Raw genomic sequence first — 25,687 nt, 5'->3', positions numbered from 1 at the left:
TATTGTGACGTTTACATCTGTGTTAAGTTTACGATGAACAGAGTGCACGTAATTCAAACTTTCAAACAGAATTACTTATAATTAAGTAATGAAATGGCCACTTACGGATTTCAGCACAATTTGCACTTGTGAGTAAGCTGACAGAATCGGAAGTAGGTGAAGACAGTACCAAAATTCAGCAATAATACATACTTCTCAGTTGTGAGTTTTGCTTTGTTTTCGGCCTGACGCATGCGGATTTGGGACGGTAGTTCATTTGTCGCGTTCTGTCAGGCGACAAAAATGATTTACACTACTGGCTCACAGCTTGGCATTGTTCAATAATTGCGTTTTTGTTATAGCTGTCTTTGCAAATTATAATATAATGTTTTGGACATTAGGAGAGTACCGATTTTTCAGTTTCACGTTTCTCTAAACCATGTCAACATTCGGTTACACTATTGACCATTAAAATTGTTACACCAAGAAGAAATGCAGATGATAAACGGGTATACATTGGACAAATATTACTAGAACTGACATATGATTACATTTTTTCGCAATTTGAGTGCATAGATCCTGAGAAATCAGTACCCAGAACAACGACCTCTGGCCGTAATAACGGCCTTGATACGCCTGGGCATTAAGTCAAACAGAGCTTGGATGGCGTGTACAGGTACAGCTGCCCATACACAGTTCATCAAAAGTAATGACTGGCGTATTGTGACGAGCCAGTTGCTCGGCCACCATTAACCAGAGGTTTTCAATTGGTGAGAGATCTGGAGAATGTACTGCCCAGGGCAGCAGTCGCAGATTTTCTGTATCCAGAAAGGCCCGTATAGGACCTGCAACATGCGGTCGTGCATTATCCTGCTGAAATTTAGGGTTTCGCAGGCATGGAATGAGGGGTATAGGCACGCGTCGTAACACATCTGAAATGTAGCGTCCACGGTTCAGAGTGCCGTCATTGCGAACAAGAGGTGATCGAGACGTGTAACCAATGGGACCCCGTACCATCACGCCGGGTGATACGCCAGTATGGCGATGACGAATACACGCTTCCAATGTGCGTTCACCAAGATGTCGCCAAACACGATGCGACCATCATGATGCTGTAAACAGAACCTGGATTCATCCGAAAAAATGACGTTTTGCCATTCTTGCACCCAGGTTCGACGTTGAGTTCACCATCGCAGGCGCTCCTGTCTGTGATGCAGCGTCAAGAGTAACCGCAGCCATGGTCTCCGAACTGATAGTCCATGCTGCTGCAAACGTCGTCGAACTGTTCGTTCAGATAGTTGTTGTGTTTCAAACGTCCCCATCTGTAGACTCAGGGATCGAGACGTGGCTGCACGATCCGTTACAGCCATGCGCACAAGATGCCTTTCATCTTGACTGCTAGTGATACGAGGCCGTTAGGATCCACCACGGCGTTTCGTATTACCCTCCTGAACCCACCGATGCCATAGTCTGCTAACAGTCATTGGATCTCGACCAACCCGAGCAGCAGTGTCGCGATACGATAAACCGCAATCGCGATAGGGTACAATCCGACCTTTATCCAAGTCGTAAACGTGATGGTACGCATTTCTCCTCCTTATACGAGGCACCACAACAACGTTTCACCAGGCACCGCCGGTCCACTGCTGAAATCGGTTGGAAACTTTTCTCATCTCAGCACGCTGTAGGTGTCGCCACCGGCGACAACCTTGTGTGAATGCTCTGAAAAGCTAATCATTAGCATATCACAGCATCTTCTTCCTGTCGGTTAAATTTCGCGTCTGTATCACGTCATGTTCGTGGTGTAGCAATTTTAATGGCCAGTTAAAACGACAAAACAGCTAAGAAAGTAGGATCGCTGTCGATGCATCGAATAAAATATGAAATATCCATGCATCGATATATCGAAAAGTTAATAGTACACAGTACAATTCGATGCATCTAAACCATACATCGAGTGTCTTTGATACGTCGATGTATGAGTGTGTGGTCCAACGGCAGCCTAGCTAATGTCTGCCTGGCCGTTGTGACGCGCCGGCCGCTTCTTCTGGCAGCTGCGCAGCCACGCCTCCGTTGTGGCACAGTAGCGGAGCCTGCCAACTCAACAGCGCCGAGGAAGCGACCTCGCTAATCGCCTCAGTAGTGTTGAGCGCCCACACGTCGCGGCCACGCAGCCGCAGGTAAGTCAGTCTCTCGCAGCGCGCTCTCGGCCTTCCTCTGCAGCAACGCCAGCAGGCAGTCTGTACGGCAGGTCCACTACCTGCTGTGGGGATAGCGCAGTTCCCTACGAAGGAGGTCAGCACTACGTCATCTACATATAGAATTCTCCGTCCGCGAGGGCGGTCGCTTCAAAGCACTACGAAATCTATGGGAACTTTAAGGTAAACCAAGTGCGAAAAGTCACGAGAAGGGTTGTCCTATTTTAAGTTGTGCCGAGCTGTTGCGTGTTCCGTAAGGAAATGTATTTGATGCAGTTCACCACGCAGGTCTATCCTGTGCAAGAATTGAGATTTCGCCGCGTCCCTCCCCTCCTCCCCCCCCTCCCACACACACACACACTGCCCTACGTTATTAAAATGGGCTATTCACTGATGCCCCTGGATGTGTCCTATCAGTTTATCTCTTCTTTTTGTCTATTTTTGATTATTTATTTTATGGCCTTCATTGGACCACAAAGTTGTAAACAAGTTGTTACACAAGGATACAATTTGGCTCAACAATAACTTAATATGATATTTAGGTAATATAATTATTAGAGTCCATTCTTATATGACAGGTGTTTTGCTCTTCTGTCTGTCCAATATTTCTTCGATCTTTCAGATATTTTTCTTCTTTCTTCATCGGAGACCACTCTTCCTGTACTCCTTTTATTGATTTTCATCTGTAGTCTGGTTTGCGGGTCTTGCAGTATTATGGTTTTCTCTGTCTTGTTTTTTAGGTCATCTACTGTAATTTGGAGTTCTTTTATATCTTCCTTAATTTCTGTGATCCATTTAATGCCGCTCTTGCTATTCCACAATTTTTGTATTATATTTGCTATAATTTTCTTTCTTTCCCATTCTTGTCCAGTACTTCTTTGTTAGTTACGCGATCTCCCTACATAATTCTCAGCTCTCTTCAGTAGCACCGCACATCAAAACATTTTATTCGCTTAGCCGCGCGGGGCAGCCGCTCGGTATAAGGCGCCTTGCCATGGTGCGCGCGGCTACCCCCGTCAGAGGTTCGAGTCCTTGCTCGGGATGGGTGTGTGTGTGTGTGTTGTCCATAGAGTAAGTTAGTTTAAGTTAGGTTAAGTAGTGTGTAAGCCTAGGGACCAGTGACCTCAGCACTCTGGGCCCATAGGAACTTACCACAAATTTCCAATTTTTTTATTCGGCTGAACGGGGTGGCCTAGCGGTTCTAGGCGCTTCAATTTGAAACCCCGCGACTGCTACGGTCGCAGGTTCGAATCCTTCCTCGGCCATGGATGTGTGTGATGTCCTTAGATTAGTTAGGTTTGAATTGTTCTAAGTTTTAGGGGACTGATGGTCTCAAAAGTTAAGTCCCATAGTGCTCAGAGCCATTTCAACCATTTTTTTTATTCGCTCTTGAGGGTATGCTGAAAAATGATGCCTCTGAATTTCATACGTGAATACTCTTAAAGGTTTTTAAATAACATAAAACAAACGTTATTAACATTCGTTTCGTGTATAGAAACCGCCTTTTCTTACTGCAGTGTATTTTATTTCTGCCAGACGCGATTCGCCTTTTACTTTAAGTCATCGTCAATGGAATCAAGAACGATACAGTGTTGTTTTTAATGTACTAAGTGATTACTTACTGTTCTTATTTATGTAAAAAAGTAAGATGTGAACTGCTTTACAACCTACAAATATCGCGCATTAAAACAAAACTGTATCATTCTAGTTTCCACTGACGATGACCTGAAGTTCAAATATGGTCAAATGGCTCTGAGCATTAGAAATTGTGCTAAACGCATTCTCTGAGAATTATTTCTACCAGTTAATTCATGACCCCACGCGAATAGTAAACGGTCGTGAAAACACATTTTACCTCTTAGCAACAAATAATCCTGAGTTGATATAGAGCATCAAAACCGAATTCAAATGGCTCTGAGCACTATGGGACTTAACATCTGAGGTCATCAGTCCCCTAGAACATAGAACTAAAACCTAACTATCCCAAGGACAGCACACACATCCATGCCCGAGGTAGGATTCGAACCTGCGACCATAGCGGTCGAGCGGCTCCAGACTGAAGCGCCTAGAACCGCTCGGCCACAGCGGCCGGCTGCCTTGAAGTAAACGGTCAAACACGTCTGGAAAAAATAAACTACATTTCAGCAATAAAATGCGGTTTTTATTTACAAAGAGAATATTTCTGTTCCTGCTTCGGATGGCGACCACACAAACAAACTTGTTATTAACATAATACACTATTATTTTTCACGTCTACATATTTGCATTCCTCTGCCGCTAGATGGCTCCAAATTGCAGCGTGTAACATGGCGGTATGTAACGTAACTATGTTGATGCTTGAAAGGTAGCATGCTGTAATCGAGTTTCGAATTCGAAGAGTTCCTCCACACATGTAGCACCCTCTTCTTCAGCTTGAAAATGCCAGGCCACACACGAACGCTACGACAATTGTAACAATCCATGCCTTGGCTTCGCTGTCGTCGATCATTCTACATACAGTCCCGACGTAGCCACATCATTTTTTTATCTGTTTGCAAAACTTAAGACACACTTTTGAGGGCTTCACTTAAAAGATAGTGATGAAGCGGTACAAGCACAGGTGACAATAACGTCAGACATTCTACAGTGATGGTGTCATCAAACTGGTCTCTAGTGGCAAAAATGTTTTCATCCCTAGGGTGTCTAAGTTGAGAAATAACTATAGATATGAAGAATGAAGACGTAGAAGGTTAATAATGTTTGATTTATGTAAAAAGCTTCAAGAGTTTCCACATGAAAAATTCTGAGGCATTGCTTTTCATCATAGCCACGTATTTATCATTTCCTAATCTAATTCCCTCAGCATCACCTGATTTGATTTGATCAAATTACTTTATTCCTGTTGTGCTTTCGTTGATATGTATTTTATAATTTTTTTTTTTTTCAAAACACAGTCTGATCTTGTAAGTTCCATTCTGTCTCTGAGAGAATTACTACACTCCTGGAAATGGAAAAAAGAACACATTGACACCGGTGTGTCAGACCCACCGTACTTGCTCCGGACACTGCGAGAGGGCTGTACAAGCAATGATCACACGCACGGCACAGCGGACACACCAGGAACCGCGGTGTTGGCCGTCGAATAGCGCTAGCTGCGCAGCATTTGTGCACCGCCGCCGTCAGTGTCAGCCAGTTTGCCGTGGCATACGGAGCTCCATCGCAGTTTTTAACACTGGTAGCATGCCGCGACAGCGTGGACGTGAACCGTATGTGCAGTTGACGGACTTTGAGCGAGGGCGTATAGTGGGCATGCGGGAGGCCGGGTGGACGTACCGCCGAATTGCTCAACACGTGGGGCGTGGGGTCTCCACAGTACATCGATGTTGTCGCCAGTGGTCGGCGGAAATTGCACGTGCCCGTCGACCTGGGACCGGACCGCAGCGACGCACGGATGCACGCCAAGACCGTAGGATCCTACGCAGTGCCGTAGGGGACCGCACCGCCACTTCTCAGCAAATTAGGGACACTTTTGCTCCTGGGGTATCGGCGAGGACCATTCGCAACCGTCTCCATGAAACTGGGCTACGATCCCGCACACCGTTAGGCCGTCTTCCGCTCACCCCCCAACGTCGTGCAGCCCGCCTCCAGTGGTGTCGCGACAGGCGTGAATGGAGGGACGAATGGAGACGTGTCGTCTTCAGCGATGAGAGTCACTTCTGCCTTGGTGCCAATGATGGTCGTATGCGTGTTTGGCGCCGTGCAGGTGAGCGCCACAATCAGGACTTCATACGACCGAGGCACACAGGGCCAACAACCGGCATCATGGTGTGGGGAGCGATCTCCTACACTGACCGTACATCTCTGGTGATCGTCGAGGAGACACTGAATAGAGCACGGTACATCCAAACCGTCATCGAACCCATCGTTCTACCATTCCTAGACCGGCAAGGGAACTTGCTGTTCCAACAGGACAATGCACGTCCGCATGTATCCCGTGCCTCCCAACGTGCTCTAGAAGGTGTAAGTCAACTACCCTGGCCAGCAAGATCTCCGGATCTGTCCCCCATTGAGCATGTTTGGGACTGGATGAAGCGTCGTCTCACGCGGTCTGCACGTCTAGCACGAACGCTGGTCCAACTGAGGTGCCAGGTGGAAATGGCATGGCAAGCCGTTCCACAGGACTACATCCAGCATCTCTACGATCGTCTCCATGGGAGAATAGCAGCCTGCATTGCTGCGAAAGGTGGATATACACTGTACTAGTGCCGACATTGTGCATGCTCTGTTGCCTGTGTCTATGTGCCTGTGGTTCTGTCAGTGTGATCATGTGATGTATCTGACCCCAGGAATGTGTCAATAAAGTTTCCCCTTCCTGGGACAATGAATTCAAGGTGTTCTTATTACAATTTCCAGGAGTGTATATCATCGACAAATCTCCAAGCTTTTATTTCACCTGCCTAAACGTTGAATCAGTTCCAAAATGTTGTTTGACTCTTTTTAGTTTGTTTAGGGTACAGATAGAACAACAAGTGGATTGGCTGCAAAAATGTATCAGTCTCTTCCCTTCTCAACCACTGGGTCCCTTCCACACGCTGTATGAGCAGGCAGTTACGGATGACTTTGGAATCAGCGTTTCCGAGCGTAGTGTTGCCTTTTTGCTTGCCGCCCTTTCCCGCCGCAATGTAGCAGCAATAAGCAGGCGAGAGCAATGGAAGTAGGTGCCAAATCTCGTCGTCGAATTCACTACACTGTTTCGCGGTGTCACTATTTACGGACATTACTCATTTGCCTTACTGCACAGCTAAATTTGTGAACTGTTCTCGCTAGACTCTCGTGGAGTTAAGCCAACGTGAGGACAAATCATTCTTGTCGCTAAAAATTCCGTTTCCGTCGTTTTGAGTAATTTGTAGTGATTCTGTTGCTTTTGCTGCTCCAAAGATATCGCTAAGATCATAAGGTATTGCTAACGACGTGTTATCATAACGTATTGCCAACGACGTGCTAATCTTGATTTTTTTGTTTGTACAAAGTCTGCTGCTGATTACAGATGTCGGACGTACCTTAGTAATATAAATAGGAAAAAAATCTATGTCGTGCACTATCCATTTCCAGTCCTTCGTTAATATTGCTTTATTCGCTGATTGATTCACTAGTCAAGCAAGTTTATACAAAATCAGTTAACCATATATGTTCATTAACACACTTCAAACTTTTTCTGAAAAATGTTTATATCGTCTTTCGCTTTAAGAGGAGGTTTCACTCAAAAGCTTAACTTTTCTTCTTCTTTGCCGATTTAAGCCAAATATTAAAATCATGTCTACCATGTAAAGGTGTAGGAATATCCACTTTCTGAAGGCCAAAACTTCAATGGCTTTTGAGTTTAATATGATTTCATCGGTATTTTTCAAAACCAACTTTTGGTACTCAGACCTCATTTTCCACATTACTGACTTTTTATGTGCATTCAAAACATAGTTCAACAGCTCTATGCATTCATTTTTATACAAACTGTCGTTAATTTATTTTCAGTTTTTTTTCATATTTCGTACTTACATGGTGACAATTAATGAACTATTTGAACTATATGAAATAAAATCGTTGGGACTTCTGAATGGTTGCGTTAGGACTTTCAGACTGCACGTTAGGCCAAAGGACACGATGAAATCAGTATGGTTTGTTTTAGCGACGATGCCAACTTTCATTTAGATGGTTCGTCAGTAAGCAAAATTGGCGCATTTGGAGGACTGAGAATCCGCATTTCGCGATCGAGAAGTTTCTTCACCCTCAGTGGGTGACTGTGTGGTCTGAAGTGTCCAGTCTCGGAATAATCGGGGAGGTATTTCTTGATGGTACGGTGACTACCAAACGGTACGTGAAGCATTTGGAAGATGATTTCATCCCCATTATCCAAAGTGACACTGATTTCGACAAGATGTGGTTCATGCAACACGGAGCTCCACTCCATCGAAGCAGGAGACTGTTTGATACCCTGGAGGGCACTCTGTGGACCGTGTTTTGGCTCTGGGGTACACAGAGACCCACTGGCATGGGCCTCGATTAGCCACCATATTCTCCGGATCTGAACACATGCTACTCGTTTTTGTGGGGCTATATCGAGGACAAGGTGTACAGCAATAGCCTCAAAACCATTGTTGAGCTGAAAACAGCCATTCAGGAGGTCATCGACAGCATCGATTTTCCGACACTTCAACGGGTCATGCACAATTTCCCTATTCGTCTGCGCCACATCATTGCCAATGATGGAAGGCACATCGAACAGGTCACAACGTAAATCCGAATATCTGTAGTGACGCTTACATTTTGAATAAAGTGTGTGCACGCCGGAGTTTCTAACAAATTTACGTTTTTTTTTCCTGTAGTTCAATAAGTATCACCCTGTAAATTTATTTCAATTATCGGAACACAAATGTGATGACAAAATAGACAAGCTAAAGAAGTATGAAAATACTTCAGAACTACGTCCTGTAAAAATATCATTGTAATTGTTTAATATTTATGATAAAAATGTGGACATTGAACTTAGAGAAACAAAGTTACGGGAGAACGGGTTTTAAATTTTTATTAAAAAGTGAATGCTAGTGCAAGACACATGCCCATTAAAATTCACCAGCACCATACGTTTTCCTTTCCTTCTCTTGTAAGACTTCTTGTATTTTTAAGATCCTATCTTTTTTCTTGAAATTTTACTCCTCCAGGCGGCATCTTATGGCCTGCTTCGTTCATCTCTATACAAAGAGATCTTCTTCTGTGAAATTGGTAAAGGGCTTCTGGCATTGATGCTCTCTTCGGCCTTCAGACTTCCCATACTGAACTGAGAAACGGCTTTTACAAGACTCAAAGTATCTTCTTTTTAGACACAAAAATTTCTTTGTGACGACTGGACCAAATGACACTGTGGAAACTTTCATTTTCATTCTGTATCTTGGCATCAGCGCATCTTACCAGTAGTGTATAAGATGCAAGTCTCCGATACGGAGGTACTATCTTCTCCACAGCATCTGTACTAGCAGTAGTATGAGTATTATCTCCGCGAGGTCCTGCTACTTCACATATCCAAATGGTTTGGGTACCTAGTAGTTAACACTCCGAAAATGTGAAGTAAACACTTAAATAAGCAGTTTCATAACTAAACAGCCTGCCGGTAATGATTCCCACAAAAAAAATACCTCTTCAGTTTCTTTTATGTCATTAATAAGAAAAGTCCTTCAGCCTGCGTGAAGAGCCAACTTCATTCCATACAGGATTCTACTTCATTACATAAAACTCTTCTCGTCATATACGGTAAAAATTCTGTGAATTAAATTCATTATACTCTTCAAAGGTAACCACATAAGCCGGCCGGTGTGGCTGAGCGGTTCTAGGCGCTTCAGTCTGGACCCGTGCGAGCGGCATGGATGTGTGTGATGTCCTTAGGTTAGTGAGGTTGAAGTAGTTTTAAGTTCTAGGGGACTGATGGCCTCAGATGTTAAGTCCCATAGTGCTCAGAGCCATTTGAACCATAACCACATAGTCTACAATGTACAAACACTTTCTGCCGCAATAAAATGTTTGATTTCTTGCGGTACATTTAGTACCTCGGCAGATAGCGTCAGACTTTACCATTCGACAGATTGACATAGACAAACTCATTTACACTGTATGAAAGAATTTCATTCATTTACTACAAGTTCTTTCTTTTGCCTTTAGCACCGTGCAATAGGTAAATATCGCGACACAGACGAGTCCAGTGACATCTTCATCCTCCGCTGACTGATCATAGACGGACAGTTTTTCCAAGACCAGTATAAACCGGACCCATCACAAAGGAAGTATACAATAATGGCCTCCTCTGCTCTCGATTGGTGATGTACAGCAGACCAAATAAACACATTTATGTAGTTTGATTTATTAGTTTGGAGCCAAGACATCAGTGACGTTACTTAAGAAAAGCACACTCACTAAGTGTCAATCAAATCTCCAGGAACGTAGTACGCCGAAAAGTTTGACTCTCTGTGACAGAGAACGGTGTCTAGTGTGTATCTTCAGTGACACAGTGCTTTCACACTCGTAAACCGCTGCACAGGACGACCTGACGAACGAATATCACATTGCCTGCTGCGATCAGCGATCTACTGCAAACCAGATCGACACCGAATTGAACGTGGGCCGTCCGGAACCCTTTTCACTCAGGGCCGCATGGAGAAAGATGGACCGAATAGACGTCAGTAATCGACTAGCGAACATTAGTCCAGAGCCTCCTCTCGCCTTTTGGTCACTTATTGTGTCCAGCGTAACAGAAGGAATAAAGATTACACTGAGAATCAAAATTTAGAAAATGAATATAAAGTTCAAAAGTTTCGTGAATTGATATATCTAAAAATAAGAAATAAAATAGATTATAGAGACATTTGACGCACCATTGAATGACGCTCGAAACGAAGTACAGCAGCTGAGATGCTCGTATGTTAGTGAAGTAAGAACACTGTGTGTTCTTTACTACTGTTCAAAATTCTAAGAATTTTAAGTTAAATATAGTATGAAAAGGATAGACTGCTACTCACAGTAGAGATAAAGCCTTGAGTTGCACACAGGTACAAAGAAAAGACAGTTACACATTGAGCTTTCGACCAAAGACATCTTCAGAAACGAAAACGAAAACACACGCATGCACACTAATAAGTACGCCTCATGCACACATGACCGCTGTCACCTGCCGCTTTGGCCAGCGGTTACCTTCGTGTGAGGTGTGCTTACTTGCGTGTGTTTTTCTTTTCCTTTCTGAACAATGCTTTGGCCGAGAGTTCAATGCGTAACAGTCTTTTTGTTGTGCCTGTCTGCAACTAAACGTGTTATCTTTACGGTGAGTAGCAACCTATCCTTTTCATGATTTTGTTGATATTCCAACCTGGTATTTCCATTGTAAGACTCTTAATTAAACATTAAACTACAAATTCCCGACCGTCACCTCGTCTGCTGTGCCGAATTTGGAGCACCATTCAAAGGTACGCCAAAAGTTTCTCTCGTCTGTTTTATTTCTTACTTTTAGACAAATCATTTCACAAAACATTTGACCAGCTTTTCTCGGAATTTCTTTAATTGCGAAGTTTTGTTCAGAAAGCATGAAATATAATATATTTAAATATCCATCGGTATTCTGTTATCATTAAGAGTATATACATATTCTGATATGGTATTTCTTACAATTTAGGCCGTACATAGCTCTGAGAAGCAGTTTGTGAAAAATTTCAGTTTCCCCGAAAATTGCTAATTAAGTTGGACTTAAATTCTCCGATCACTTTTAAGCAGTTAAATAGTTCTCTTTTTTCTTTTTACAAAACTAGACATCACATTGGTCAGTTTCATACTCTCATTTGATTAATTTCTGATTCTTCGTCTGACTATTCGGGCAAAAATCCATTGTGTAGTTTGTGGCGAGTCTTGATTGCTCACTGCTCAAACATTTCACCAAAATAGGTCGCATAGTATTGCGACGCAGAGCCATGTTGTGGTGCTAAACGTATTCAGAGATTGAGCATATTCGATTTTGCACATTAGAGGATACTGCATTGCTGATAAATTAAAACACCAGCAAAAGTTAGTAAGTATTAATCTTCAACATATATATATATATATATGAGTTACGTACTTGTAAAATGGCCAAGCACCATCGTCCTTGAAACGCAAAGAGATTCTATAGGTCCTGCTATAACCGACTGGAAGGCTTGGTTCAAAGCTTGGAAGAAGAGAACAATACCGAGTACAGCACTGTGGTGTTTAAACCTACCTTCGTGTTGAGATCGGCCTTAATTAGTTTAGGCTTCTTAAGCAATTCGGTTAGTCAGTTTCAGACATCGTGTCACTGCGTGTGTTGAGGAGAAACAGTTTTGTAACTTAACCTACAATGTTTGTTTATATTCAGTACACTAGGCGTGGAAATTATATTTTCGCAAGGAAGAAAGTTTTGTAGTCTTGTTTCATGTTACCTTCCTTTGTTCCTTCAAAAAGCAACTAAAAAGGTTTGTTCCTTTTTCCATTACAATTTACATAACATCTCGTAATAGTAAGAAAATTATAGCCTTTGACAGCAATTTCGGCTCTCCAGTGTCGCATAACCGTAGAGTAGATCTTCTATAACCGAATATCATTGGTCACTTAGAAACTCAGTTTTTTTAAAATTTTGCTTTCTTACGTTTGTGGTGATATGTGTACAATAAAAAAGCAAACAATCTCGAGGAATTTCTCATGTGATAACATGCAGTTATAGTATAGCCCTGTAGTTTGTTTTTACGAGTACTCATGTGTTTCTTAATTTTTTTAAAAAAATAGAAGTTCATTGCATTTCAGAAAGAATATTCAGAATACTATAAAAATTTATTTTAACTTTTAACATTTATTTTTAACTATAGTTTATAAATAGATGCATAATGCTGCGACCATATTCTTTCATCGTATACCCAAAGATATTAAATGCCTTACGAACAGTGAGGTTAAATTTTAAAGTAAGACAAGAATTTCGTTCTGGAAACTACTTCCATGCCACAGAAGAATTTTTAATTGGAAAATTACCTCTGCTACCAAATTGAATATAATTTTTCTTTTTTTTGCTACGTGAACTCTTTCGGAAATAATTGTATATAAAAGCAAATCGTGTTAATTATCTGTAAATTGACTATCGTGGAAGTGATTCGTGTAGAGCTAACTACCAAACGCGGTCAGCTGAGAGAATGACTAAGGGTACGTTTATCTCGAAACTGCGATAAACAACTTGAGCGTCTACGCTAGCGAAGTGGCGAAAAGGATAAAGATAATTCCAACGTATTAGAAGTATTCACACTGAAGCATCGCCCTGAGCCGCGCTCATTAATTGAGCAGCGATAAGATAGTCGATAATCCCTGATTGAGGTTTTTCTCTAGCGTCGAGTACGGATGTCGAGTGTTTGTGAAATACTTCCCAGACCATCTTTATGGAACTGGCAAGATGAAGGGTATCTGAAAAGTAATCAAATCCCAATAAAGCCCATACATATTAATCTTGAATTTATAGTTACGCAATGCGATTTTGAAGTGAGTCGTTAATCGTGCATCCTTTGTACTGTTACAGTACGAACTAAATGAAAAACCTTGCTTGATAAGATTATATTTCCTTGGCTTACATTCCAGAGGAATACTCTCTTTCAAATTCTGAAGGTGGCAGGGATAAAATACAGGGAGCGAAAAGCTATTTACAATTTGTACAGAAACCAGATGGCAGTTATAAGAGTGCTATTTGGGGAGCAAAATAACTGATGATGGTCGAATTAGAGAGGATATAAAATGTAGACTAGCAATGGCAAGGAAAGCATTTCTGAAGAAGAGAAATTTGTTAACGTCGAGTATAGAATTAAGTACCAGGACGTCGTTTCTGAAAGTATTTGTATGGAGCGTAGCCATGTATGGAAGCAAAACGAGGGCAATAAATAGTTTGGACAAGAAGAGTATAGAAGCTTTAGAAATGTGGTGCTACAGAAGAATGCTGAAGATTAGATGGGTAGATCACATAACTAATGAGGAAGTATTGAATAGGATTGGGGAGAAGAGAAGTCTGTAGCACAGCTTGACCAGAAGAAGGGATCGGTTGGTAGGACATATTCTGAGGCATCAAGGGATCACCAGTTTAGTATTGGAGGGCAGCGTGGAGGGTAAAAATCGTAGAGGGAGACCAAGAGATGAATACACTAAGCAGATTCAGAAGGATGTAGGTTGCAGTAGGTACTGGGAGATGAAGAATCTTGCACAGGATAGAGTAGCATGGAGAGCTGCATCAAACCAGTCTCAGGACTGAAGAACACAAGAACAACAACATTCTAGAGCCAACAACGATCCTTAACCAATCAACATGAAAAGAAACAGTTCAGCCCTAGAAAACATAGTGGCTATTTCTTCGAAGGATATGATGTTGAATGTACTTCTGGATAATCCAACAATGAACTGCAGGACACAAGTGGCAACGATAACAAAACCGGAAAAGAATTATCATTGTAAGAACACAATAATAATACAGCATCTTCGTGCCGAGCTTAAACTTCTTCTATAAAACAGTCGCAAAACACGCAGCAAAAGAAGATGCAAGCCAAGTATTACAGCAACCTGAACAGGAAAAACTGCAATATGTAACAGAGGAACATGGGGCTAGTTCAGGCGAAGATGATTTTTTAATTCTCCATATGTCAACATTTTCCCCCTTACGAAATAATGAAGTACCAAATGAAGTTAACGAAATAACTCAACAAATTACTGTGCGCCACAATTATGAGATACAGTTATACGTATAACTATTAAATTCATATGAACTGAATTCATAAAAAAAATATTTTAAGTTCAACAAAATATTTCTGCAATACATGACCTTGTTGTAGGCCAGGTGCAGCAACAGCCGAAACATTGATTTTACCAACAACATGACGACTCGGTCAAACTCAGAAATTTATTACTGAGGACGAAATTTTTGACAGAATGTCCTCTTAGCTTTTCTTCATTCGCATATGGTCAGTAAATTTTGCTGGCTGCCGCTCTTTATTCCATTCATCAGTCTTCTGAATGGTTTGATGTGGCCCGCCACGAAGGCCTCTCCTGTGCCAACCTCTTCATATCAGAGTAGCACATGCAACATTCGTCCTCAGTTATTCGCTGGATAAATTCCAGTCTCTGTCCACCTCTACAATTTTTATCCTCTATAGCTGCGTCTAGTACCTCGTAAGTTATTCCATGATGTCTTAACAGAGGTCCTGACATCCTGTTCCTTGTTCTTGTCGATGTTTCCAAATGTTCATTACCTCTCCGATTCTTCGGAGAACCTCATCATTCCTTATCAGTCCACCTAATTTTCAACAACCTTCTGTAGCACTACATCTCAGATGCTTCAATTCTCTTCTGTTCCACTTCTTTGACAGTCATTATTTCACTACCATCCAACGCTGGGCTCCAAAAGTACATTCTCAGTAATTTCTTCCTCAAAGTAAGGTGTGTGTTTGATATTAGTAGAGTTCTCTTGGCCAGGAACACCATTTCTGCCAGTTCTAGTCGACTTTTTATGTCCTCCTAGCTCCGTCCATCTAGGATTACTAGATCTAGATAGATCTAGGTAGCAGAACTCCTTTATTTCTATCTGCTATGTGGTCGTCAGTCCTGATATTAAGTTCTAGCTGTTCTCATTTCTGCTACTTCTCAATATTTCCGTCTTTCTTCGATTTACTCTCAATCCATATTCTGTACTCAGACTGCAATATCATCAGCGAATCCTATTATTGATATCCTTGCACCCACAATTTTAATTCCACTCTTGAATCTTTATTTTATTTCCGTCATTGCTTCTTCAAAGTATAAACAGCAGCGGCGAAATACTACATTCCTGTCTTATACACTTTTCAATCCGAGCACTTCGTTCTTGGTCTTCCAGTCTTATTATTCCCTCTTGGCTCTTGTACTCGTGCATTTTATATATCCCTTCCCCTATAGTTCACCCCTATTTTTTTCAGAATTTCAAACGCTTTGTACCATTTCACATTGTCGAACGCTTTTAAAAGGTAGACAAATTCTATGACCTTGTCTTCATTTTTATTTAGAACTGCCTTTCTAGTGCCTTTACCTCCTACAGCCAAACTAATCGTCATCTACCTCGTCCTCAATTTTCTTTTCAATTCTTCTAATATTATTATTGTCAACAACTTGGATTCGTGGACTGTTAATCTGACTAAGCAATAATTCTAGCGCTTGTTAGCTCTTGCAATCTACGGACTTGCGTGGAAGATGCTTTTCCCGAAGTCAGATGGTATAATGCGATCTATTCCTTCTGCCTTTTTTGGTTTTATGTCTTCCAAAGCTCTTTTAAATTCTGGTTATAATATTGGATCGCCTATCTCTTCTGTATCGACTGCTGTTTCTTCCTTTATCGCGGCACCAGACAAGTCTCCTCCCACATAGAGGCCTTCATTGTGCCCTTTCCACCTATCCGCTTTCTCGTCTACATTCAACAGAGGACTTCCCATTGCACTGTTGATGTTACCACCCTTGCTTTTAATTTCACTGAAAGTTGTTTTGACTTTTCTATATGCTGAGTCAGTCCTTCCGACAATGATTTCTTTTTCGATTTCTTCACATTTTTCATGGAACCATTTCGCCTTAGTTTACCTGCACTTCCGATCTATTTCAGTACTAAGTGACTTGTGTTTCTGAATTCCCCCGAATTTACCTCCTTCTTTCATCAACCAGCTGAAGTATTTCTTCTGTTACCAGTGGTTTGTTTGCAGTTACGTTCTTTGTACCTACGTCTTTCTTTTCAACTTCTGTGTTTGCCCTTTTTAGAGATGTCCATTCCTCTTCGACTGAAATGCCTATTGAGCTATTCCTTATCACAGTATCTACAGCCCTAGAACTTAAAGCGTATCTCTTCATTCCTTAGCACTTTCTGATCTCATTTCTATGCTAACTGATTCTTCCTGATTAGTCTCTTAAGCTTCAGTCTACTCTTCACTACTAAATTGTGATCTGAGTCTATGTCTGTTACTGGATGCTCCTTACAATAGGATATCTGATTTCTGAGTCTCTGCCTGACCATGATGTAAGCTAAATGAATTTTCCCGTGTCTCCCAGTCTTTTCCGAGTATACCTTTTCCTCTTGTGATTCCCGAACAGAGTATTCGCTATTACTAGCTGAAATTTATTTCATAGCTCAATTAGTCTTTCTCTTCTCTCATTCCTAGTACGAAGCCCATATTCTTCTGTAACCATTTCTTGTACTCCTTCCCCTACAACCGCATTTCAATCCACCATGACTATTAGATCTTCATCCCCATTTACCCGTTCAATATCCTCAAATAATTTCTCTGTTTTTTCGTTTTCAGCTTGCGACGTCGGTATGTATACCCGAACTATTGTTGTCGGTGTCCGTTTTTTGTCGATTCTGACGACAGGAACCCAATCACTGAACTGTTCACAGTAACTGAATCTCTGCCCTACCTTCCCAGTCAGTGAATCCTACTCTCGTTATACCATTTTCTGCAGCTGCTGATACTTCCCTGTACTTATCTGGACAGAAATCCTTGTCTACTTTCCATTTCACTTCACTGATCCCCACTATATCTAGACTGCAGCTTAGCATTTCCCTTTTCAGATTTTCTGGCTTACCTACCACGTTCAGACTTCTGACATTCTTTGGTTGTTGCTGTTGTTGTTGTTGTTGTTGTTGTGGTGGTGGTCTTCAGTCCTGAGACTGGTTTGATGCAGCCCTCCATGCTACTCTATCCTGTGCAGTCTTCTTTATTTGCAAGTAACTACTGCACCCTACATCCTTCTGAATCTACTTAGTGCATTCATCTCTTGGTCTCCCTTTAAGATTTTTACCATTCACGCTGCCCTCCAGTACTAAATTGGTAATCCCTTGATGCCTCAGAACATGTACTACCCACCGATCCCTTCTTCTAGTCAAGTTGTGCCACAAATTCCTCTTCTCCCCAATTCTATTCAGTACCTCCACATTAGTTACGTGATCTACCAATCTAATCTTCAGCATTCTTCTGGAGCACCACATTTCGAAAGCTTCTATTCCCTTCTTCTCCACACTAGTTATCGTCCATGTTTCACTTCCATACATGGTTAGACTCCATACAAATACTTTCAGAAATTACTTTCTGACACTTAAATCTACACTCGATGTTAACAAATTTCTCTTCTTCAGAAACCCTTTCTTTGCCATTGCCAGTCTACATTTTATATCCTCTCTACTTCGACCATCACCAGTTATTTTGCTCCCCAAATAGTAAAACTCATCTACTACTTTAAGTGTCCCATTTCCTAATCTAATTACCTCAGCATCACCTTATTTAATTCGACTACATTCCATTATCCTCGTTTTGTTTTTGTTGATGTTCGTCTCATATCATCCTTTCAAGACACTGTTCATTCCGTTCAGCTGCTCTTCCAGGTTCTTTGTTGTCTCTGACAGAATTACAGTGTCATCGGCGAACCTCACAGTTTTTATTTCTTCTACGTGGATTTTATGACCTTCTCCGAATTTTTCTTTTGTTTCCTTTACTGCCTGCTCAATATCGGGGAGAGACTACAACCCTGTCTCACTCCCTTCCCAACCGCTGCTTCCCTTTCATGCCCACTCGACTTTTATAACTGCCATCTGCTTTCTGTACAAATTGTAAACGGCCTTTCGCTTCCTCTATTTTACCCCTGTCACCTTGAGAATTTGAAAGAGAGTATTCCAGCCGACATTCTCAAAAGCTTTCTCAAGTCTACAAATGCTAGAATCGTAGGTTTGCCTTTCCTTAATCCATCTTCTAAGATAAGTCGTAGGGTCAGTATTGCCTACTCCAAATTGTTCTTTGGTTTCTTTTATTGCTTGCTCATTGTATAGACTGAATAACATCGGGGATAGGCTACAACCCTGTCTCACTGCCTTCCCTACCACTGCTCCCCTATCATGGCCCTCGTCTCTTATAACTGCCATATTGTTTCTGTACAAATTGTAAACAGCCTTTTGCTCCCTGTATTTCACCCCTGCCATCTTCAGAATTTGGAAGAGAGTATTCCAGTCAGCATTGTTAAAAGCCTTCTCAAAGTCTACAATTGCTAGAAACGTAGGTTCGCGTTTCCTTAATCTATCTCCTAAGCTAAGTTTCTTTGGTTATTCAATCTGTTTTTCACGGTTACCTCCCCTTTTCATTCCCCTCCCCGAGATCTGAATGAGGGAGTATTCCGGAATCTCTTACCAATGGAGAGATCGTCATGACACTTTTTCTGTTACTTGCCACAAGTCCTGTGAATACACATTATGTGTCTTTATTGCAGTGGTTTCCATTGCCTTCTGCATCTTCATACCGTTGATCATCCGTTTAGGGGCAGTTTCCCATCGTAGTGCAAGAGTGTGCCCTGAACCTCTGTCCGCTCCCCTGCACTCTTTGACAAGGCCGTTGGCTGAGTGAGGGTGAATTCTTATGCCGGAAGTCTTGGGTCGCCACTGCTGATGAATTTTATTCAAAATTTAAGCAGTGCCGTGGTTCGAACCCGGGACCGAGGGCGTTTCTATTGCTAATCAAAGACACTACCCCTAGAGCATGGGTGCACTAAAGCGCTGTAAAGATGAGTCAATTCCGCAAACATGGTACTTTTCACTTCTGATAGTACAGGGGGCACCTTCGTGCTCCGTGTGCATACACGAATATACAGTAGCTCTTTAAGTCAACAATTATTTCTCTTTTTTGGAATGGCTCATTTTTACTGTCTCCGTCAACTAGATTGCTTAGGCTGAGCTCCACGCTGTTATCAAAGCGCCAAACCTGAATGCCTCATAAAAATTTAGAGCCACACTTTCTTCAGTCGCGGCTCATTTCGTCACTCGTACCGTTTTATCACGGCCCCGACGTACATGCCGCTTAAGAGACTCGGGTGGTAACAGATGCGTGACACCGTGCCAGTTGGCAAAAAGAAAGGAGGAAAGTTGACTGACGTTTCGTCGATATCAGGGCACTGGGGCTGTATCGCGATGGTCTGTGGCGTCTGAGTGATATTTTTATTTATTTTTATTTACACGTAAAGTTCCGTAGGACCAATTTGAGGAGCAAATCCCCAAGGTCATGGAACGTGTCAATACACGAAATTACAACATAAAAGTAATAACAGATAAAAATAAATGTTCATGAACCTGAAAAAAGTCAGTCCATAAGTTTAAGTAAAACGCTATCAACAATACAATAAGAATCAGCTTAATTTTTCAAGGAACTCCTCGACAGAATAGAAGAAGTGACCCATGAGGAAACTCTTCAGTTTCTATTTGAAAGGGCGTGAATTACTGCTAAGATTTTTCGAGTGGCAGCTTATTGAAAATGGATGCAGCAGAAAACTGCACATGTTTTTGCACAAGAGTTAAGGAAGTCTGATCCAAATGCAGGTTATATTTCTGCTGATTATTAACCGAGTGAAAGCTGCTTACTCTTGGGAATAAACTAATATTGGTAACAAGAAACGACAATAAGGAATATACGTATTGAGAGGCCAATGTCATAGGTTCGTAAACTCATACCACGTATTGCCCGAACCGCCCGTTTCTGAGCCAAAAATATCCTTGTAGAATGGGAAGAGTTACCCCAGAATATAATACCATACGACATAAGCGAATGAAAATAAGCAAATTAGACTAATTTTCGTGTCGAAGTATCACTCACTTTTGATATCGTTCGAAAATTAAAAATGGCAGTATTAAGTCTTTGAACAAGATCCTGAACGTGGGCTTTCCGCGACAGCTTACTAGCTATCTGAACACCTAGAAATTTGAAGTGTTCAGTTTCACTAATCATTTGCCCGTTATGTGAAATTAAAACGTCAGGTTTTGTGGAATTGTGCGTTAGAAACTGTAAAAACTGAGTCTTATTGCGATTTAACGTTAGTCATGTACTGTACTATTCGAAACCGAGCCAAGCTAGTGTCGAGCGAGGTGGCGCAGTGGCTAGCACACTGGACTCGCATTCGGGAGGACGGCGGTTCAATCCCGCGTCCGACCATCCTGATTTAGGTTTTCTGTGATATCCCTAAATCGCTCCAGGCAAATGTCGGGATGGTTCCTTTGAAAGGGCACGGCCGACTTTCTTCCCTAATCCGATGAGACCGATGACCTCGCTGCCTGGTCTTCCCCAAACAACCCAACCCCAAGCTAGTGTCATCAGCAAACAGAAACATTTTGGGGTTACCCGTAATACTAGGGCATATCATTTATATAAATAAGGAACAGGAGCGGCCCCAACACTGATCCCAGAGGCATCCCCCACTTGACAGTACCCCACTCAGATCCCACATCACAGCCGTTATCAACATTGTGAATAATGACCTTTTGCTGCCTGTTGCTAAAGTAAGAGGTGAACCGATTGTGAGCTACTTCCCGTATTCCGTAATGGTCCAACTTCTGGAGCAATATTTTGTGATCAACACAATCAGATGCCTTAGTTAAATCAAAAAATACGCCAAGCGTTCGAAACTGTTTGTTTAGCCCACCCAGTATCTCACAGAGTGAGGTGTGTGACTGTACAATAGTGAGGCTAAATGGAGAAGTGTGTGACACCGGTGACAGAGTCACTTGAAGCTTTTCAACCAACTAAATATTAAAGACTAAGGCGCAACGTAGCACCCAATAAGGAATCTGCAGGTGCGGGCTCTGTCGTTGCGTGTGGTCAGTGCCGAGGCCCTGTCGTAAGGGGGTCCGGTGATCGGCGCGTCGCTACAGCGGTGGCTGTGGACATACGTCGGAGGCTCAGCGATCTCGTTGAGTGAAGCTGCACTTAAGCTCGGCCCCAGAAATCTGCATGCCCATGTTGTTGGTTGTCAAGAGGGTGTCCAGGCAGAAGACCCAACAGCGACTCGAAGGATACCCCGAGAGGCGGTCCCAGCATACAGCCGGTAAGGCGATACTTTATCTGTCCAGGAGTAGCAGCACTGGTGTCCTATTACTAAGTTGAACAATTCGCAGATGGGCATACCGGTCCTTCATCCACGGAAAATTACTTGGCCCTCGACCTCAGTCAGTCACCGTTGTGACCGGCAGGAGTGAAGCTCGCAGAGTGGACTCCTTGAAGTGGACTCCAAGATGGCGGCGGCTGTAGACACTGTGTTGTATTCAACAGGGCATCCTGCAACTAGTATAGCTTTCCTTCCGTCGGTATCAGTGGTTCTGATGGAGTGACGTAACTCTGAGAGTGAATGAAAGGAAGGCGATTGTTTTATAGCAGTCGATGGCGTAATACCACCCCCATACTGGTGACCGAAAATGCTCCTGTTTTCTCAATCTGTCACTGCTCTCTGCTGCCCTAACGTTTAACTTCAGAGGTCAGAGCACTTTTTGATGCAAAGTTTGTAGCCTCAAAGGTGTTCTTCTGTCATCTCCAGGCGAAGTTACTAACGTAGCCCCATTACATGTCTGCTCTGCACTGTTTAAGTGCTGAATCAGATGTTCCTGATGTTCTCCCTCGCACACAGTGAGGTAAAAAGCTCCCGGTCTGTTTGTTCTTCGGCTGTTCCGAGTGCTGATATTGGTTACGCCACAGTTGCATTCACAGCGGACGTGTTCCACAAAATTTACTATTCTGCTGTGCAGCAACATCGATTGGGCACATTTCCTTTGCCAAATGTGAATGTTGTGTCGAGTCTTTGACCGTGTAACTATGATGAATGTATGTTTGTGTAATGCAGAATAGAGTCGTGTTAGTGTTTTTCATGATGGTGATGAAAAAGAAGGGTCAAGGCAAAACCCGGTGCTGGCACATATCTACCTCTGTCGATTAGCACCGTGGAGCCGCTTAGTTTAACTTACTTGTGCCACATACTTTGACCATTTACAGTACGCGTGGCTTTACTCCCTGAGACACTGCGGGTAAGTTTGTAACTTAATCCTTGAAACTGTCATGAAATCTGGTGATGCGGTGCCATAAACCACCATTTCTCCTTTCCTTTACGACGAAATCCTTCTGGGAAAAATGTCTTCCTCCAACACGATTCAAACTGGTTACCCTAGAGTAGAGCGCTGCGGCACTGGCGAATATGGAGATGCTTTTTGCTGTGGGTTCTCTGTAGGTAATCTGTTTATGGACCATGTCTTGTCACTATTCATAAGACAGCGTTTAGTTCCGTCTGACGCATCTGAAGAACTCTCCCTGACATTTGCAAAGAAGCAGTGGCAGAAGAAGTTCATCTCTCTTGCGATAAATCCATAATATGCTCTCTAGAGGAATTGCTGCTGTCTTGGGATTACACGTGTTTCATTTTCTTTATGTGTCCTGTCGTTCTTCGTCCATTAAATGGCAGCTTTCCCTTCTGACTTACGGATCGAGAAGCAGGACCCCAAACACTACTTGCAACAAGTGAGTTGGTGTTATGGCGAATGCAATGCGGTAGAACCACACGCTTCACCCACACCACCAGTCTCAGTCTATGCGCCCATAAGCTTGCACCACAGACCACCACAGGGGGTGGGCAAAAATGTGGAAACATCACAAGAATAACACAATACTGAGCATAATACGCTGTACCGTTGACATATGAAACAGCTTCCGTGCGTCTCGGAATGGATAAATACATGCCTGGTATGGTTTTAAAGGTAATCTCATACCATTCTTCCTCCAAAATAGCGGAAAGATTCGGTAACGACGACTGAGTTGGACAGCGGTCTCGCTTGCTTCACTCCAAAGAAGAGATCGTGGTGAAGTAGTTAGCACACTGGACTCGCATTCGGGAGGACGGCGGTTCAAACCTGTCTCCGCCCATCCTGATTTAGGTTTTCCGTGATTTCCCTACATCGCTTCTGGAAAATGCCGGGATGGTTCCTTTGAAAGCACACGGCCGACTTCCTTCACCAACCTCTCCTAATCCGATAGGACTGTTGACCTCGCTGTTTGGTCCCCTCCCCCAAATCAACCAATCAATCCAAAGTAGACTACAAAGGCTCAGTAACATTGAGATTTGGTAACATTAGTGAACAGGAGAGATGCGACAATTCACCCTCTTGCTCATAAAACCATGTGAGCTATCTGAACGATGCGAGCCATCTGAACAGAGACCCTGTCGTCAATGTGAAACATTTTTCCGTGGAATGAACCAAAATGATCACATAAACCTTGGCAATGAGGCGACCCTGCAGGGTAATCACGGGTCCCATGGAATAAATCGATATGGTTTCCCAAATCGTGCTCCCGCTGGTGGGCCCAACTTCGAACATGGAACACGCCTTCGGATGTAACGCGTGGTTGATCCACCTGCGAGCCCTATCTCTTCGCTCACAAGAGAATAACGGAGTAACGACCACAAATAATAGCTAGATCCGAAAGGAACCAGGATGCAGTGGGTCGCACCTTAGTTAAGGACAAAATTACTCTAGTTACAGAAAAGCGCTTACCATCAAGCCTACAATATAGGCACGCAACGGTCCCCTGAGCGTGCTCGCTTCCTCCAACGGTCAAGTAGCTGATAGTTAAAACTCCAACCCGCGTGGTGGCACCAACAACAATCCAGAGGCTAGACAGCCACCTTCCAGCTACGTTCGGCCGAACAGAGCGCTCACACGTTCTACGTAAAACCGAACCACCAACTCTCCATACTGCTGCCAGAAAGTCTCTTTCATTCCGCTTGCCTCACACGTCCCTGTATTCCATCCCCCGCTGATAATGCATTCTCTTGCAAAGCGGTGTCCTCCAGTTTCCCAGCAGTGGAGCAGAGATATACATGTGGGAGATACTATCTATAACTGAGCGGCACACATATTCTTGATACATTCTGTAAGTTGCAACTTTATGTATTAATTACTGAAACTGAGCTTATGAACTTTTCTGCAGAATATTTACGCAAAATTGGAAAGTCAAATTAAGTGAAACTGACGACACACACTGCGTACAGTTTCACTGGCAAGAAACAAAGGGTGTTATTAAGAAAGAAACTTGTATTAAGCTATCAGGCATCATCCAATTGGGAAGTTATTACATCTGGGGTCCCACAAGGTTCCATCTTAGGGCCCTTACATTTTCTTGTGTACGTCAATGACCTTTCATCAGTAACATTACCAGGTGCCAAGTTTGTTTTGTTTGCTGATGATACAAATATTGCAATAAATAGCAAATCAAGTGAAGTCTTAGAAAGATCGGCTAATAATATATTTGTGGACATTTATCAGTGGTTCTTAGCAATTCTTTGTCACTAAACTTCGAAAAAACACACCACATCCAGTTCAGAACTTGTAAGGGGTGTCTCATGAGTATATGCATAACATATGAAGACAAGCAGATAGAAGAAGTGGACACTGTTAAATTCTGGGGGTTACAGCTCGATAATAAATTCAACTGGGAAGAGCACACCACAGAACTGCTGAGGCGTCTAAACAAATATTTATATGCAATGCGAATTTTGTCACACATAGGGGATGTAAAAATGAGAATGCTGGCATACTATTCTTACTCTCACTCCATAATGTCATATGGGATTATTTTTTGATGGTAGTTCATCAAGCCAAGCTAAAGTTTTCCCATGCACAAAAATGAGCACTAAGGGTTATGTGTGGTGTGAATTCAAGTACATCCTGCAGAGGCCTGTCTGAGGAACTAGGGATACTAACTACTGCTTCCCAATATATTTATTTCTTAATGAAATTTGTCATTAAAAATATATCACTTTTTCAAACCAACAGCTCAGTTCATGGACTCGATACTAGGAATAAGAATAATCTTCACAAGGATTTAAAGTCACTTACTCTTGCACAAAAAGTTGTGCATTATTCAGGAACACACATTTTCAATAACTTGCCAGCAGTCATAAAAAGCTTAACAACCAAGGAAATTCAGTTTAAGAGTAGCCTATAGGATTATAGATGGCCAACTCCTTCGACTCCATTTAGCATTTCTCAGTAGAACCAAATGATTTTGTGTGTGTGTGTGTATGTGTGTGTGTGTGTGTGTGTGTGTATAAAGTACAATCTAACTTCTGCACCATTTCAGTGCAGTAACGTGTTCATTGTAAAT

At 42.4% G+C, this 25,687-nt stretch overlaps 1 protein-coding gene across 2 annotated transcripts in view; it reads left to right on the top strand.

The window, feature by feature from the left end:
* Nucleotides 1-2,134: 2,134 nt before the first annotated feature.
* LOC126365988 (sodium/hydrogen exchanger 2-like) overlaps nucleotides 2,135-25,687 on the top strand; it is a 457,436-nt gene continuing 433,883 nt past the window's right edge. The window contains exon 1 of one of the 2 annotated variants that reach the window (XM_050008803.1): nucleotides 2,135-2,159. The gene's annotated coding sequence lies outside the window, so the exon portion shown is untranslated. Of the gene's footprint in view, nucleotides 2,160-2,196; nucleotides 2,361-25,687 lie in introns of those variants that run through there. The other variant, XM_050008802.1, reaches the window with a different exon arrangement.

Source organism: Schistocerca gregaria, chromosome 4 (assembly GCF_023897955.1).
Source record: "Schistocerca gregaria isolate iqSchGreg1 chromosome 4, iqSchGreg1.2, whole genome shotgun sequence".
Classification (NCBI taxonomy): Eukaryota; Metazoa; Arthropoda; class Insecta; order Orthoptera; family Acrididae; genus Schistocerca; species Schistocerca gregaria.
The sequence above is the reverse complement of the archived record's forward strand: the minus strand, read 5'-3'. Positions and strand labels throughout refer to the sequence as shown.